Raw genomic sequence first — 16,595 nt, forward strand, 5'->3', positions numbered from 1 at the left:
TTGTTTTCATTCGATTTTAACCCTTCCAGAGGGTTACTATAAAGCATTTTTAGAAAATTGCAGTAATCATCTGCATAATCTTTATTCTCGATCTGGAAAATTATTGAGAAAAAAACCTAGAAATCACTTCAAGTGTGCTTGACGGGCCCATTTCTAGACCGTGATGAAGGCAAAGCAGCCCAACTGTAACTCTTTATTAAAACTGATGTCTATAGAGTTGAGTGGTGGAGGAAGCACAGCAGTGTGTTAGGAGCACAAGGCAATCTGTTCTGCCAGCTAAATTGTAGAAATCCATCACATTCCAATGAGGTTCTCAGAAGCAATTTAGGTAACTTTGTTTGATACACTTCTCAGAACAGTAATGGTGACAGTAAACCACAGAGAAAATAATTCACCCTGTTTCTGACAATTATTCTTTCAGTGTTGTGGTGACCCTATCAAACAGCCACGTGCATTAACAAAATGCAGTATTTCAGCCAAGGATAAGGGAAGAATAACAATGCCTAAATGGGTTCATTCTGAATCTAATAGCCAGTTGAAAAACCTATAAAGTTTTTACTAAGCATGTAGATCCAGCTAAATAGGCAATGTTCTTACTTATTCTTTCACTAAAGAAAAAGATGAGATGCGTAAATCCAAGGACTTTCTCACAAAGGGCTTGAATGTCTTTCACAAATCTCAGCTACTGGAAACTGCTTTTGCAATAGCGTTTTTTCTGGCTGCAGAGGATCAAGTATTTAAAATGCGTTAGTTTCGTTATTTCACAATCAGTTTTTCTCCTCCAGAATGAACAAGTGCAAATAATTACTTCTGTGTTCCTGACAAAGAGGCACATGACTTTTTCCCTCCTACACAGCAAGGCTGTCCAGCCATCGGGTGCATCTCCCGCAGTTGTTCTCAAGAAGAAATGAATGGCTTTCAGTGCCTTGGTATGATAGCATATAACATCAGCAGCTTATGATAAACTCTATTCTCAAGCGGTTTTGCTGAGACAGGAGTTCTGCCAACTTTCTGTATGAGCACAGCTCACAGACATGTTTCTCCCACAGCAGCTCCTGCAGATGTTAACAAATCACATCTTGTCCCCTGTGATGGCTGGAGCCCAGTAGAATTCATAACGTGTTTCATTGCCACTTCAGCCTGCCCGGGCATTATACTTGAGGTACAACACTGTAAAGCTTGAAGCTTCATTTCAGGATGTCCCTTTGCAAACCCAACTGCATTTCCATAATTTTGTGCTTTATGGCAGAGCTTTTATCTGGCATAAGGCAAAAAGGATGTGGATTCATTATAAGCAACTATGAAGTAATTAGTTAGTAGCAGTCCTTTTTTGGTATACTAAAACAGTCACTGCTTAAAACAGCACAGTCCTAGGCTTTGGCTCCATCTTATGCTGTGGTCCATGTCATAAGGCAGTTTGGACCAGGTCCTCAAATATGTGGCTGCTTGATGCTCTTTGAAATTAGTGAGAGCTAAGCTTTAGAGCACAGCTTTTGGCTTCCTGACGCTATGCTTCAATATGTACCTGTAGTGAAGACTCCTGTCTATGGAGCTATGATCTCATTAAATCCTAGAAGTTAAATGTTATCATGGCTGCTCCATCTCCCTCTCTGTGAGAGGAGGAGGTGGGCAGGGGACAGGGAAGGAATGGCAGGGTCACCACCAGCTTAGCTCCATTCCTTCTTCCTTCTCCACCAGCCCATGCTCCTCAGTGCTTGTTTTCCTCCATCATGGCATAGTCACTGCAAAGAAACCAAAACCATGCAGTAACTCAATCAAAGATCATTACTGAAAAGCAAAAACAGAATCAGGATCTGTTTTCAGAGGCCAATTACAGCAATAACTTTATGTAACCTCCATTTTTCCCTTCCCCAGGATTTGAGGCTCTGCATTAAGTCTTCACATCAAGCAGAGTGATCATTTGTGACCTCAAGAAAATGACTGTGCAGGCATTTTATGTTTTTATTGGAATTCTCCTTGTAGTTTGGAGCCAGACCTCTGTGGCATGGTGTTATATATGCTCTACTCTGTGCTAGACCATACAACCCCGGTAGGGCAAGAATGAAAAAAAACAACAGTTTTCCCCAGTTTGTCTATCCATGATAATGGCAGTGTGTGGGCTCTCGTTACAGCTGCTTTGCGCTGAGTATTTGTGAGCAACAATCCAAGAACTGGACGTGTTAATTGTCTGAGGAGAATTTTATTTCTTAGAGCTGTTCCTCAAAGCTGCGTTATGATCATTACGCCTCATAATGTTTTCAGTCTGCCACGCTACTTCTGATTTCTACAAAACATAGGCAGCCGTTCTGGTTCCAGTCCACTTCACGCACTGCCACTCTCATCACACACACCAGTGGAGTCTCTGCTGTGTCAGGCTGAAGGGTTTGTTGGCAGCCCACTGACAAACAGTTGTTACCAGTCTATGTTATCATATCCTGGCTACCGCACCCTCGCCTATGTGCTCTCAGGAAGGCTGACAATTATTCATTCGACTATTAGAAGTGCGCATCCATTTGTGAATGCCTAAATTAATGGCAACTATTGTGTACCAAAGTTTGTAACAAATTAAAAGCCAGGGAAATAAAACCCCATGTACGTTGATAGACAAGCTCAGCCTGCTGTCCATTTTCCATCATATTCCCCCCAAAATCTGTTAATCCAAGATCAGAGGTAGGAGGTTTCCTACTTACCGTTTCTTTTTTTAAGCACTTAAAAGTTTCTAGGAAATTCAGTAAGTGCAGACATAATGGCAGTTAATGTCATAATGGAAAGTTAATCTACTTCAGGCCACAGAGATTTGGGGCAGATGAGTCAGCAAGACTTATTCTGTAAGAAACCCTTTAAGGGAGTACAGTTTGGCTTAAAACAAAGAGTGTTGTTTAGTTTTTTTTCTTTCAAATCCAGAACAGAAATACAGTCAGCTATGAAGGAATGTTGAAGTTCAGATGTTAATTTATGCTAATCCTTTATGTTTTATGCATAAAAGACTTATACATTTTTATGCTAGCCTGCAACATCGCAAATAAGTCAGAGCAGATGGAGTTTCTGTTTTGGATTGTGAAAATCGAGGCCACTTAAGACAAAATGGTTTGATTTGTGTGCACTGTATTTTCTCCTTGCCTGTCCATGCACACATGGTCTTCTGCCAGTGCCTGTACCCACCACTGCTGTCCCAGCTTGCCCCAGTGCCCCAGGTGCTGCTGAGGCCCATTAACTCCACAGGACCAGAGGTTTGTTCCTGCTGTACCCATCCTCCTCCTTCTGCCTGCAGCTCACCTCAGTAGCTTTCTCTGCAGTACTTCACACCTTCCAGTCACACCCTCATCTCTCCTGTCCTCATGCCAGGAAGATTAGAAGTTCCAGACAGGGCCCTATTAACCATGCTTTGTGGGCTTATCCCCTATCTCTGGCATCTATATCTTCGCTAGGATTGCTAGGACTGTTGTTTGGATACAAATTCCAATTCTGTTTTCAGTTGGACCGTACAAATGTTGGACAAATACAAACTGCAGCATGTTCATGAAACAAGATCAATCAAACTTTTGCTTTGAGTTGTTGTGAGACATAGAATTGTTAAAAAAAAAAATAAAAAAATGGTAGGGCCTACCATGTTTCCTTTGGTCAGTAATCCTGAATTTAACGCAAAGATTTCACTTTAAAACAGTGTTTATCATGCAGCCGTCTGAATTAGACAGGAAAATTGCTGCTGCATTTCCAGCTGTCAGTCAGATCAGAGGGGCATTACTCTCCTTTCTAACAAACTCTCCCGTGAGACTGAAGGCTGAAGAATACCTTAAGAGTTTTGATGGACAAGTAATCCACTCGTGCCATTTCTTAACATTTCAGACATTCGTCAAATATGATAGTCTCGTCTTAGTCGGGATTAAGCATTTCAGAGTTTCTACCATAAATAACTCAGTCTTTTCAGAAAGAAAAGAATATGAAATGCTTACTTCCTATTGAATTTCACCTTCCTCAGGGCAGGATATCCTCACAAATAAATTTTTAGTGTTCATTGCTTAAGAGCTGTCTAACATTCAAGAACAACCAGTGTCTTCCTCCAAAGACAAAACACAGAACACAGAAATACATTACTGTGAGCATCTGCATTGTTTTGTACTGCATGGTCAGTATGTGTTACTCTCTCCTAGATTTGTTTTCATATGTTGTGCAGAACTACCTCTAAGCCTAATTTGCTCAACCTTCCCCAAAGTTTTCGGCATTTCTTTTGTGCTGGGCCATGAATAAAAGAGAAGGTGAAATCTGGACATTTTGTGACTATTCACTTCTCTTCTGGACAGTAAGGCTGTGGTCAATAAACTGCTGAAGATTATCTGCCTTTTCGGAAGACCAATAAATCTTAGTGTAGGGAATTTTAGAGTCCTTGGATCAAAGGAAATGACTTAGAAGGAAGAAAATTAGTCCTGGATGTCTAGGGTGAACAGTAAAACTGCCATTGGCAACAATTAGACACAATGAGGCTGTGTGTGTCTTTCAGTTAGATGATTTGAGGTGTGAAGTCTTCAAAAAGCCACTGGATTGAGAAAAGCAAGAAAGCACGCTCAAAGAAAGCCCAGAATAACCAAGCAACCAACAACAGCAGCAACAACAACAACAAAAATCAACAGAAATTGTATTCCATTTTGGTTATAGTGGCTATGTATTTGTTCAGGTAATATTCCTCAGTTTTTATCTAGGAATCAAACGGGCTCATGTGGCTTTCAGTATTTTAGAACTGGGAAGTGATGCATTCTTTGGGAATACTCTACTTGATGCACCTAAACCTCGGTGTTTTCTCTCTCTTAAGGTCTTAAAGGGCTTTCTGTATACCTTTTGAGATTTGGTGACCTTGTGCCATTCCCAGTCTTTGAAATAATATGAATAGATGGGCAGTGAAAAGGCCATGCTTTAGGGCTGGGATTCGATTTCACAGTCCTGGTGTTATTGCAGAAAGTTAAGCACAAACAACAATACTTAATTCTCTCTTTCTTCACCTCCCTCCTCATAAGGCAGCAGCTGTGACTTCAAAAACAACACACAGCACCAGATATTAACTCATGTTTCATTTGAACTAATTACACAAGCAGCGTTCCAGGGTCCTGTCTACATTTCTGAGCTTCATCCATTTAATTTCTTCATTCTCAGCACTAATCCATGTCAATAGCAGATGAAATGCAGACCTAGCAGTAGTCTTGTTGTTCCAGTTGTTTTTATTTAATCTTTCATGAAAACCAGTCTTAAAGTTTTCAGCATTTCTCATCTTCTCAGCTTGAACTAGCTCTTCAGCATTTCCCCTCTAGCATCAACAAAGATTCACAGACAGAGAAAAAACAGAAAATTAAAGTACTGTATTAACCCACTTCAGAAAACAAAGGAGAGCTGATGGACAAGGACATGCCACCAGTGGCACAACTTCCTGCTCCAAGAGAAACACTTGTATTGTCTCTACAGACTTCACTGGCATTGAAGAAAAAGAAAACTGCTGAATTCTGCAAATGGAGCTGGAAATTCAGTAGGTATTTTTTTACTCTTTTGTTGTTGTTGTTTTTGTTAACAGGATATGAATTATGTTTGCTTTGTGTATTTCAGTAGAAGTGGCCTGACAGGTTGCAATTGACAGGATTGAAGTTCTCAAGAGATTTTGATAAGATATGATCACTTAGGACTTCCATGACTTCAAGCACTCTTATCATTCTTCATCTTACTGCCTTTCAAAATGCAGACTTGCAGTTATGTTTGTGTTTGGTTTTGGTTTCGTTGGTTTGTTGTTGTTGTTGTTGTTGTTTTGTTTTCTTTTAATCAACTGCAGAAATTAGAGAGGATGTTACTGCTGGTGTTCTAGTGCTCTGTCTGGGAGCCTGGGATCTTTGAACAATTTTGTACACCCAAACTCCTAAAGCTGCACTTTGTTTTTGCACCTTAGAATCATAGAATCACCAAGGTTGGAAAAGACCTAAGGGATCACCCCCAGGGTCGGTGACTCCACCATCTCCCTGGGCAGCCCATTCCAGTGCATGACCACCCTTTCTGAGAAGTAATATTTCCTAATGTCCAGCCTGAATCTCCCCTGCTGCAGCTTGAAACTATTCCCTCTAGTCCTAATGTAGTAAACAACCTTATGTTGTTTACATTCACTGCAGACTTACATAGGCAGAGACCCAACTGCAACTTCCACTCTCCTGCTGGTGGTATGATCCTGTCATCAAGTCACTGTACTTCAGAGTCTTTAAGAAAATCAGCAAATTCTGCTCTTTTCTTTTGTCATTTATCCACTTAACATAAGGTCACTTAAGCCTAAAATCAGATCCTTCTTCCTTGTGGTCACAGAAGTTTTGCAGTTATGAATGAATAACCTATAAGACTGGTAAATCTGAGTCAAAATTTAGTGTACTTACAAAGAACGGTATATTCTCCCAAATAATTGGAATTACATAAATACACACTTTCAGAGAAGTTATTTTTCTTAACGTGTTATTTATGTTGCAGAGACATTATGAAGCTCTTTTTCATTCCCAAAACTCCAGAGGGAAGATATCTTCCTTCCAGCTCAGTGTTTCGCTCATGAGCCCCTAATGTGAGAATCTTCACTGATTTACGGTTCACTGCACTGAATATGAGCTTCTTTTCCAAATCTCCTGTGATTTAGCTCTGACCATGCAATCTTTAGCATAGCAAGCTGAGGGGAAGCAGAGGGCTGAATTCTATCACCACTTTTTTACTTAAATGTGAAATGACCTTCAGTTTGTCCTCCTTCGTGTACATCTAAACATAGCATGAATTATCCCCAATATTTAGACTGCTAATATCATGCCTTTCTCTAGGTCTCTAATTAGCATTTGCTTCTGTGTTGATGCCTTCTAGAATTAACTGATACTTGTGAGACGCTGAAGGGCAGGAACATATGGTGCCACGTTGTGTTCTGTACCATTCCATATGAAACCCTGCTGCTGTAACTGCTGAATTGGTGTTCTCTGCAATGGTAGTAGCTTCAAGTCTGATGAGTGCAGAAAGTGAAAATACTGTCTGAGAGAAAAACCACTGAGCCTACAGCTGCATTAGATAGCAGCCTTACCCACCAGAAAGATGTCTGCAGAGAGAAACATTCAGTGGTATAGTACAGACCCAACTAATGGACCATACCCAAGTCAGTACCAGATCCATTTTAACCCCCTAGGCTGAACTCCAGTAAGCAAATAAAGCACATTACACATATTTCTGGAGCACCTATTTCGGTTCAGTATGAAACAGAATGAAACGAGCTCCTTCATTTCAAGGGTGTGCTGTGCTGCCCGCCAAGCAATTACTAAATAGTCATGTTAATTAAAATCATAAGCTGTACAAGTTGCTTCAGTCTGAACACTCCTGATACAAACTGAAACACAAATATAAGCACACTCTATGCATGCCAAGCTTCTCATTTGTAGCACCAATGATATGTATGTTTCATTTAACATATGCTAGCCTTTCATTTCCTTACAGATGTCCAGTCTGTAAACTGTTAGTTCATGCCCTGGCTTTGAAGTGGGCTGAACTGAATTCCACGTTCCATGCCTGTAGACAAAGTGCAGATGTAAACAAAACTGACTTTCTAAATCTGACAAAATCTTCCAAAAATATCCCAGCAATCTTTTTTGCCTCTTTCACAGATGGAAATCTGCACACATCTCGACATGACGTGCATGGAAATCAGATTGTAAAAGTTGCCTATGGTGGGCTGTGAGGCAGTCAGTCATTTCTGTACCAATGGCCAAAGGATATGCAGCTTGGTGACTTCAAAATGCTGGCTTGCAGATGTTGTGACTCAGGCTTTGCTTCAGACAGCGATATAAGAAGGCAGCTCAGCAAATGCTTGATGTTGGCTTTCACAGTAACAGCGTAAGGTGCCAGTCCAAACACAGAGAAGCAGCTTACCTGAAGCCCATGAAGGAAAACACATCCACAGTGCAGCAGAAAAAAAGTTGTCCTTATTTTGGCATGATGATCTTTGGTGTGCCAGAGGTTCTGGTTGCAACACATTGGAGCTGAGGCCAGGGTCATGAACACTGGAGTTGGGACATAGTCTTTGTACAAGCACATGTGAGGCTAAGCTCTGAAACCCTGCTGCAGGTTTCTCAGCAACTGGAGCAGCTCACTCCTGGGAATGGAGGGCCAGTTCTGCCTAGCAACCTTGGCCATACCATACTGAGGCCTTTTCCAACAAGCATGGCCCCCTGCACACAGGTGTCCAGCTTGGCATATGCCTCATTCTGCTTTCTATGCTCTGAGTCAAAGGAAGGCCATGGAGAACAATATGCCACCAGATAGGGTGCTGCAGATCACCATACAAATGTTATTTCTTAGAAAGCAGTTGCTGAATTCCACACTTACTGACATGCTGCTGGTGTCGGATCAATGCAACTGTGGTTGTACTACAATTACCCTGCATTGTTTTGGGTTTTTTTAATTGCTTCTATTCAAGGACTGATGTTGGTAGTGTAAACATATAATGTATTGCCAGCCTCCCAACCTCACTGCTGATTTTTCTTCCAATCAGAAGAAATAAATTGGGGAAAAAAAACACTGAAAAGCCCTAAAAGAAGAGAAAAAGAAAACACAGCTCCTCCACCAAAGCAAAACTGAACAAAAACTAAAACAAAAATGAACTCACTGCGTAAAGAGGTCATGACTACTATCTCTGTGGTGCCTGGGAACCTGAGGTGCTGGAAAATTGGATTGGCTGTGGCTTTTTGTGCTGATTTTGGCATATCTTGCTCCCAGGTCTTCAGCAGAAGATAGTAGTGGCAGAGCTGGGGAGGCAACCCAGACTTTCTTACTCCCAAACAATTCAGCTTAATCCCCTCCTGGAGAGGAGAGTTCATTGTTTTCAAGCTACACTTTAGACTCATCTGAGATTATTTATTCAATTACTTTAAAGATTTAACTGCACACAGGTAGAAAGTCAGATACCTGTTTTTCTCAGCAAGGAAGACCACCAACTGGCTGCATTTACTGTCAGAAAAAGGTGCTGCTGTGTAGCAAGCATTTGATTTCCTGCTGAGATGCCCTGAATCATAATACACAAAGCAACTCAAACTGAGTATTTATTCCCTTTTAAGAATACTGAGGGAGATTGTTTGCCTGGAAGAAATTAAATGCACTGAGATAGTGTGAGACTTCTAATCTGTTGCATGCTGACATCATGTGTTTTGGATAGCTTTCCAATATATTCCCTTGGGCAGCTGGACATTTGAGTTGTTGAGATTTTATCAATTTTCCATAATTAAAATAGGATTGTTCTGTGGGAATGATTTTTCTAACACAGCAAAGGGTTATTTTACTTTGTTTATTTTACTCTCATTTATCTTCGCATCTCTCTTGCTGACTTTATCTCAGCACCTTTTGCTTTTCATGGGTCTTGAGTTCCATTAAACATCCAGCGCTAATTAGACTCTGTTGTCTAAACTGCACCAAACACTTCACTCAAAATCAAAGAGCATTTAATTAGTTAGTCTCCAGGTTACACCCTATCTTGCAACGTTAACATAAACGAACAGTTGAAATGCTTGTTACAGCCCAGCGAGAATATAAAAAAGGTTCTTTAATGGCAAGCAGGACTTCCTTGTCATTATTGATGAATGAAGGCATGACAAGCCCTTGCTTTTCAGAGGGCTTTGGGGCTGTCTGTGGTAGCAGGAAGGCAGGGGAGCAGTAATGTCTGTTTCTATACTTTCCCAGAAACAGCCATGCTTACGTTGAGCACCCATAGGAGGAGAACTGAAGGGGGAAGCCTTGGCTTTGTGTAGCCTTCCATGGCAATAGGCAGGATCAAGTGTCCACAGACACAGCAACTCCTGTAGCTTTTTTGGATCTCTGGGTACTTGTTCTGGCATTCAAAAAGAAGTCAATGAAGTGCAGAAACAATTGCTAATCTAATCATATATAAGCTTGGAAATCAGGTTGGAAACTTGGAAATCAAGGTTGGAGAGGACCTACAAGATGATCTAGTCAAACGGTCCTCCCATTACCACTGCTACCACAAGCCACTAAACCGTATCTCGTAGTTCCTCATTCATATGCCTATTGAGCACTGCCAGGGACAGCGACTCCTCCACCTCCCTGGGCAGCCACTCTAGCACCTGACCACTCTAAGTCTTGTGTCTCTTCTTCCTATTTGGGCAGGGTGACAATGACTCTGATAACATTAACCTTTTTCAAGTGAGCTACAAGGAATTCAGTTGTCAGTTTCTACCAGATGTGTCATATTTCTTTAAAGCCCACACTAAGCCCCCCCCTCAACTAAAACTACCACAACAAAAACAACATACCACTACCCACTCTCGGCTACCCCTTCATTCAAACAGCCATCTGTCATGAAAATGAAATTAAGTGTCCTCAAACATCAGATACTGATGATTTCAGAATATTCTGGATTGAAAACATATTGGTTGCTACATAAGTGAGGGATATTATGGAGTTCGCTTAGGAATGATTTAAATCTCTTGTGTAATTACTCTTCAACTTGTTAAAACCACAAATAACAATCAGCTGTGTTCTCTGGTAATGCTATATGCAGCCGTGTGACTATGTTGAAATAATGGCTAAACAGAGAGAAATACTTGACGAGAAAGTGTTTAAAAACAATATTATCTCTGGAATACTTGGAGAAAAAGATCTGCTTAAACGAGCAAGCAAATCCTTCTCAAAATACTCCAGAGCAGAGACGTGCATTAACGTTTCCCAGGTGTACGTTGCCTCCCCTCTTCCTGCTCTCAGTAGCAATCCTCTAGCACCATTTTGAAAGGAACTTCTCTTGGGCTAAAAGTCTGCCTCTATTTCAAGAGATATTTTAGTGCCTGTTAAAGAACAGCTCTCAGAAGAAGTCTCTTCTTGCAGATTCATGTCAAAGAAAAATTGTGCTGAAATATGCACAACTGCTCAAGATGTACTTGAGATAATTTGCTGACGACATTGGGCCAAGCAGCTTTGTTTGCAAGAGCTAGTTTTGCAAATTAGAGAAGAAAATAAATTAACCAAACTGTCAGATTCCCACTTGAAAATCTGGAAGAATAGAACTTCTGATATCCATTGATTTCTGTGATTTTCAGAATACTACACATCTCAGTCACCTCCTTTGATCCATTAGCATAGCTGAATATTAATCGGTGGAGGTATTTGTGGTTGTTTCTTACGGGAATAAGGACATTGCCACTGAAGTTTGTACTCATCATTTTTATTCTGCACCGCTATCAAGAAAGATTACTGCAAGTCTTCTCACTTTCAGTTCTTTCTAGGAGGAAATCTGGAAGCTTTGCCTCTCCCCCTCATGAAATAAATATCTCCAAAATTAGAGTAAATATTCCCTTTCAAAGTACTGTTATTTTTTATTTCTTTGTTTGCTTTTCTTTGTTGTTGTTGGTTTCTCTTTTATTTTTGTAATAAGACCTGACTATAGCCATCCCTTTTAACTATTCCCAATTAAACCATCCCAATTAAACCATCCCAACCCTATTTAACCATCCCAATTAAACTAAATGCAAGTAGACAGGTACTGCTTATACTGCTGCCATCTCTGAGGGAATATTTCCAATACGGGTACAACTCCCCATGTTTTCAGACATCACACCTTGAAGAGAAAGTAAGTAAATAAAGTGCTAAGTTATTCTTCATCATTATTTTACAATCTAAAACAAATAAACAAAAAAATCCATGTCTCACAAGCAGTTGTGGTATTTTAACAGAGTAAACTCTTTCTAAGCCGTGATCGGAATTAGCACTTCAGAAAAACAAGTATTTCACCGATAACTGCTGCAATGTCTTAGCAGGGGAACTGCAGAGCATATTGGAGCATATGTCACATCAGCCAATATTAAAAGAGCAGCCTTTGGTTTCCAGTGGAACAGACGCTGTTTTCTATTTATACTTTGGACAGAGGCAAAATGAAGACCATGTGGCATTCCATCATTACTCTTTAGAGATCTGAATGTCCTATCTTCTTCAGCCTGGCATCTATAAATAGCCATCAGTGTTTTACACTGCAATTAGGAGCAAGATAGATAGGGTTTTAATCTGTTCTCTTCCAGAATTTCAGTGGCAGCTTCTAATATAGCCACAGTTCATGAACTAGCATTGCAAAAATCATCTTCAAAATTTCATTTAAAAATATTTATCAAATTCATTATTTGTAACAAATTGCATTTGTATGCATTAAGGCTGAATTTCCAGGCAGACCACAGAGATGTACAGTTTTCTTTCATAACACTGATACCCCCACCCCCCACCTTTGTGTTTGTTCTGGTTCACAAAGATTGATCTCTAGCACCTATCATGCTTTCACTTGACTTCAAAAAATGCCATTTCCAAAGATCTACTGTTACAGTAGACACACATCTCCATGGAATAATTCTTATACTTCACCTGACCAGTCTGAACCAATGCTGATTTTATGAATGGCCAGAGATAAAGATACATTAAACTTCTATGCAACTCTTTAATTGGTTCTGAATGAAACAGGAATTAACCTACTATTTGACTAATCCAAATTAAGCTATTACATCTTATTTTCTTAATATTAGATTTAAACCAAACCTTTGCTCTTCATTCCAAATTTGTCTTGAACTTGTTGAGAACATGATTTAACCTGTCTTGAATCATTAGCAAGGCCGGAACACAAAAGCTGCAGTTAGATGAAAAGATGAGTGTGCTTCATGGCATGCTTCTCTGTCCTGGTCTCTCAGCCATTCCAGTCAGTGTCCTCACTTTGTGTGTCTCTTGTTCTTAGCTTATGAACCCATGCACAGATAACTCCCCAGGCTCCAAAAATTTGATCTGGTAAGAGGTTGTGACACAGCTGAAGAATGCACCTGGACAACTGGGAACTCAGAAATATCTTTGGTCCACCCAGAGAAACAGTCTTTGTCTGACGCTTTGAAAACAGAGACAGACACTTAAAAGTGCATCTTTCTGACTTGACACGGTGATATAAAAGAGGATGTTGACAAATGCCAACATGGTGCCAGTGAGGCCATTTCTGAAATACACATGAAGATCATCTCAAATATGTAGCCCTTTTCAGGTACAAATTTATATACAAACATAACAGTCCACTCCCAATGTGCGTGTTCCACTGATATGAAAGCTTACAGAAGATTGGAAGGGAAAAACTATTTCTTCTGTCCCCCTACCAACACTTCCAAGGTTAACAACTAGTGTCTCTCTGCCAAGATTGTATTTTTTTGAATTCAGAAGTTCTTTCTTTTGTAACTCTTCTTTCTCCTGTGTTACCCCATCAAAGGTTCAGGGGTTAACCTGTTAACCTTTCAGGTCTGTCTGTGTCACTGCAACTAAGAGTCTGTGCACCTCAGCAGTTTACCCAAATTCACTTCCAAATAAGCTGATAATGAAAGAATGAATCCACTCAAATTGAAGTGTTTGTAAGTGTGTGGATATCACATGTGTGATGCAGAGAAATGAAAAAACAATAATGCACAGATTAACATTCTGCTGAGCTGCTGTTTGTGCAAAAACAAACTAAAGAATAGTACATCAAAGATATAACATGGGATGTGTTCCTTGGAGATAAAACCCCATACAGATTTTGTATCAGAACAACTGAAAAAACTCAGGGTTCTTTTATCTGGCACGATGCTTTATAAGCAAGGAAAAAGCATTCAGAAAGATAGTAAACACATATTGCTTCTTCCTTTTTCTTCTTTATATTTTTAATTAGACTGTTAGATCAACTGTAGCAAAAATATGCCTGATGTAAATGAATTCATGATTGGGAGAACATTTGTTTGTTAATCCCCCAATCTTGTAATATTCTGCTAGTTTTGTATTTATATAGCTAAACAACTGAGCTCCCCCCTAGATGCACCAGCTTCAGCTGCCTGTGTCAGGAAAATGCAGGGTATCAGATGCAGGAAGAAGAGGATCAGCCTGACTTCACAGAGCAAAAGCACAGTGCTGTGGGGTGCAGGCAGCAGAGGTGAGGTGGGCACGGTGGGCCGGGCCCCTGCAATGCCTGATGAATGTCTGACAAGCCAGGGAGCTGGGGAGGGGGCTCAGCTGGAAAAGAGACCCCATCAAAGGCTGGAACTGGGATGTGGGGCTGCCTTCAGGGAGACTTAGCTGAATGAATGACAAAAATCTATTATGGAGGAAGGGGCGAGCATGACTAAAAGGTCTCACAGCGTTTACTCTGACAGGATGATTAATTTCTCATTACTCATCCAGAATGTGACTGTCTGAGGGGAATTCAGGGAAATGTTTGATTCTTTCAAACATTGATTATTTGAAGAGGAGCTTTTGCGTAAATCCAAACTTTTTTTTTTTTTTTTTACCATCTTTGTTTTGAACTGGCACAGCAGGAGCTTTCTGATTCCCAGGTGGAGCCTCTTCAGAATCTCAGCACTATCAGGGCTCCTTCATTCAAAGCCAGAAACCACTACCTGAGGCACCTCAGAGGGTCTGACTTACTCAGCTTATGCTGAACCCTTTGACATCCAAAGGTTCCTCCTCACTCTCCTTGTCCTCCTCAAGTGTTCTGGTGCTTAGAGGTCCTGCTGACGTGCTGGGCTCAGGCCTGTGAGTAGAAAAGCTGTGACTGCAATTGCAGCACAGCTTGGCTCCAGGGACCTTTATCTTATAACCACCAAATAACAATTTGACTTCTTCCTATGTGAGGTACTTTGAGTAAGCCTCAAGAAACAGAATTCTGCCTTGCTCTTGATGACATCTACCTCATTTGGCTCCAGCTCTCATGTCTTGAATCTCAAGTGCTATTCAGGAAGCTCTGTGTGTTGATGCCATCCATCTACAGCAGCTGAGCCTGAGATAAAAAGGGAAAGATGGAACAGTGCTTCCACCCTTCCACCCTTCACATATGTTAAACTCAGGTGTTTTTCCTAATTCCCCCTGGGATCAGAATACTGCATTACAGCCCTAGGGCACTGGGGGAACCTCTGTGAAAGACAGGATGATTTCCAAAGGGTTTAAAGTTTTCTCCCTCCATGGTACACACTTCCTGCCCCACAACAATTACAGCTGTGTAACAATTTTTAAGGCAAACTGTACAGCCTAGTTGGAAATGATGGATCCGTTTCTGTTCATTTTATTCAACTCTTTTTCTTTTCTCCACAGAATGCTTTTTGTCCTGGAAAGCTGGTGCCTGATGTTTGTGGGTTTTCAGAATGATTTTGTATAAGACATATAACTCTGCTGACTGTGAGTCCAATTTTATTAGATGGTAACAGTACGCTCTAAATTCAATTTCTCATTGGAGAACAGAACAAAAGCAAGCAAACAACTTGAAAGCTGCACAAAAACTGCTGTTTCAAGGTCTGCACAAGCCTCTGATGAAGGAGCTCTTCTTGATGAAGAGAGGTATGCAAACATCTGTACAGAAAAGGAGACCAAAACTCACGGTAAATATCCAAGAAACCAAAGCTCACAGCTTTTTGTTCATTACGATTCCAAGGCTGTGTCATGTGGAAGCGCTATACTGCAAGTTGTGAGGATGTTTATGTTCATTAAGTTTTTATCTACTGTGCCGCTGTTTCCAGGGACTGCTACAACATAAGCAGTAGTAGGAACTCTACTACTTGTAATAATGTAGCATTCCTTTTTTCTATTTACATGTAGTAAGTATTAAATTTAAATTCCATTCAGCATGGGGTAAAACATTGCAGGTTAATGTAAAATTCACACCAGTCTTGTTTCCTACCTGAAGGCCAACAGCAATGAACATCGATCACTGTTGAAGATTTGTAAATATAAACTCGCTCTGAATTATTGTAGTGCATTGTGAAAACAGCACAAATTGCAGTCGCTATGCATTTCTAGAGACAAAGTCTTTTTTGTTGTTTTAGAGACTTTGCCATGAAAGGTCAGGAAGCTCTTATTTGTGCAGATTGGTTTTAACTCTGTTGAAAGTGGCATGCAAAAAATATGTTAGAGACTTACTGCAGGATGGGCTGCTCTGTGCAAGAAAGAGGAAAAAGAAGCTAAATGCTTGATTTAATTCTGGTTACTTGGTCTAAGGGAAACAACAGCCTTGATTTAGACATTTATTCCCATCCCTATTAAATTTGATTCTCTATTGCATTCATGAAGTCATCTAGTTATCATAGCCCTGATCTTAAATTAATGTCTTCATATCTTTATGGGAAAGGAGACGAGAGCACAACAGTAAACAAAGTAGCTGTTTGGTTTCAAATGCAGTTTCAAAGACAAAATAACTTTCTTTTCATGACTGAAAAAGAACAGGAATGCTTCATTCAGATAGATTCTCTTTTTTTCCGGTTAGATTGACTCAGTGAGCATTAAATTATTACAAAGGTAGGTATCACGAGTATATCAGAGGCTCATAACAGGAGGTTATGGCTTTATATATTTAAGGGGTCCTTTAAAATAAAAAGACTGCTTTGTTTAGGTGAAGTATTGATACATCTGTTTCCCTGAACAATGCATTTCTTGCATTTAGATTTCATATGAAATTCCTTATTGCAATGTTTTCATCAGTCCCCTTTTTCTATTTGTTTCCTCTGCAATGTAGCTTTTGCTTAAATACATCTTCATTTCTCACAAACAGCATCTTTGTAAACGTCTGTCTACTGACA

At 40.2% G+C, this 16,595-nt stretch overlaps 1 long non-coding RNA gene across 1 annotated transcript; it reads left to right on the forward strand.

The window, feature by feature from the left end:
- The first annotated feature begins 5,233 nt into the window (after positions 1 to 5,233).
- Positions 5,234 to 16,239, forward strand: LOC146761388 (uncharacterized). The gene is made up of 2 exons (XR_014943996.1): positions 5,234 to 5,512; positions 15,118 to 16,239. It is a non-coding gene; the product is annotated as an uncharacterized LOC146761388 (long non-coding RNA).
- The last annotated feature ends 356 nt before the right edge of the window (positions 16,240 to 16,595 follow it).

Source organism: Coturnix japonica, chromosome 3 (genome assembly GCF_054131305.1).
Source record: "Coturnix japonica strain WE chromosome 3, WE-NBRP24, whole genome shotgun sequence".
NCBI lineage: Eukaryota > Metazoa > Chordata > Aves > Galliformes > Phasianidae > Coturnix > Coturnix japonica.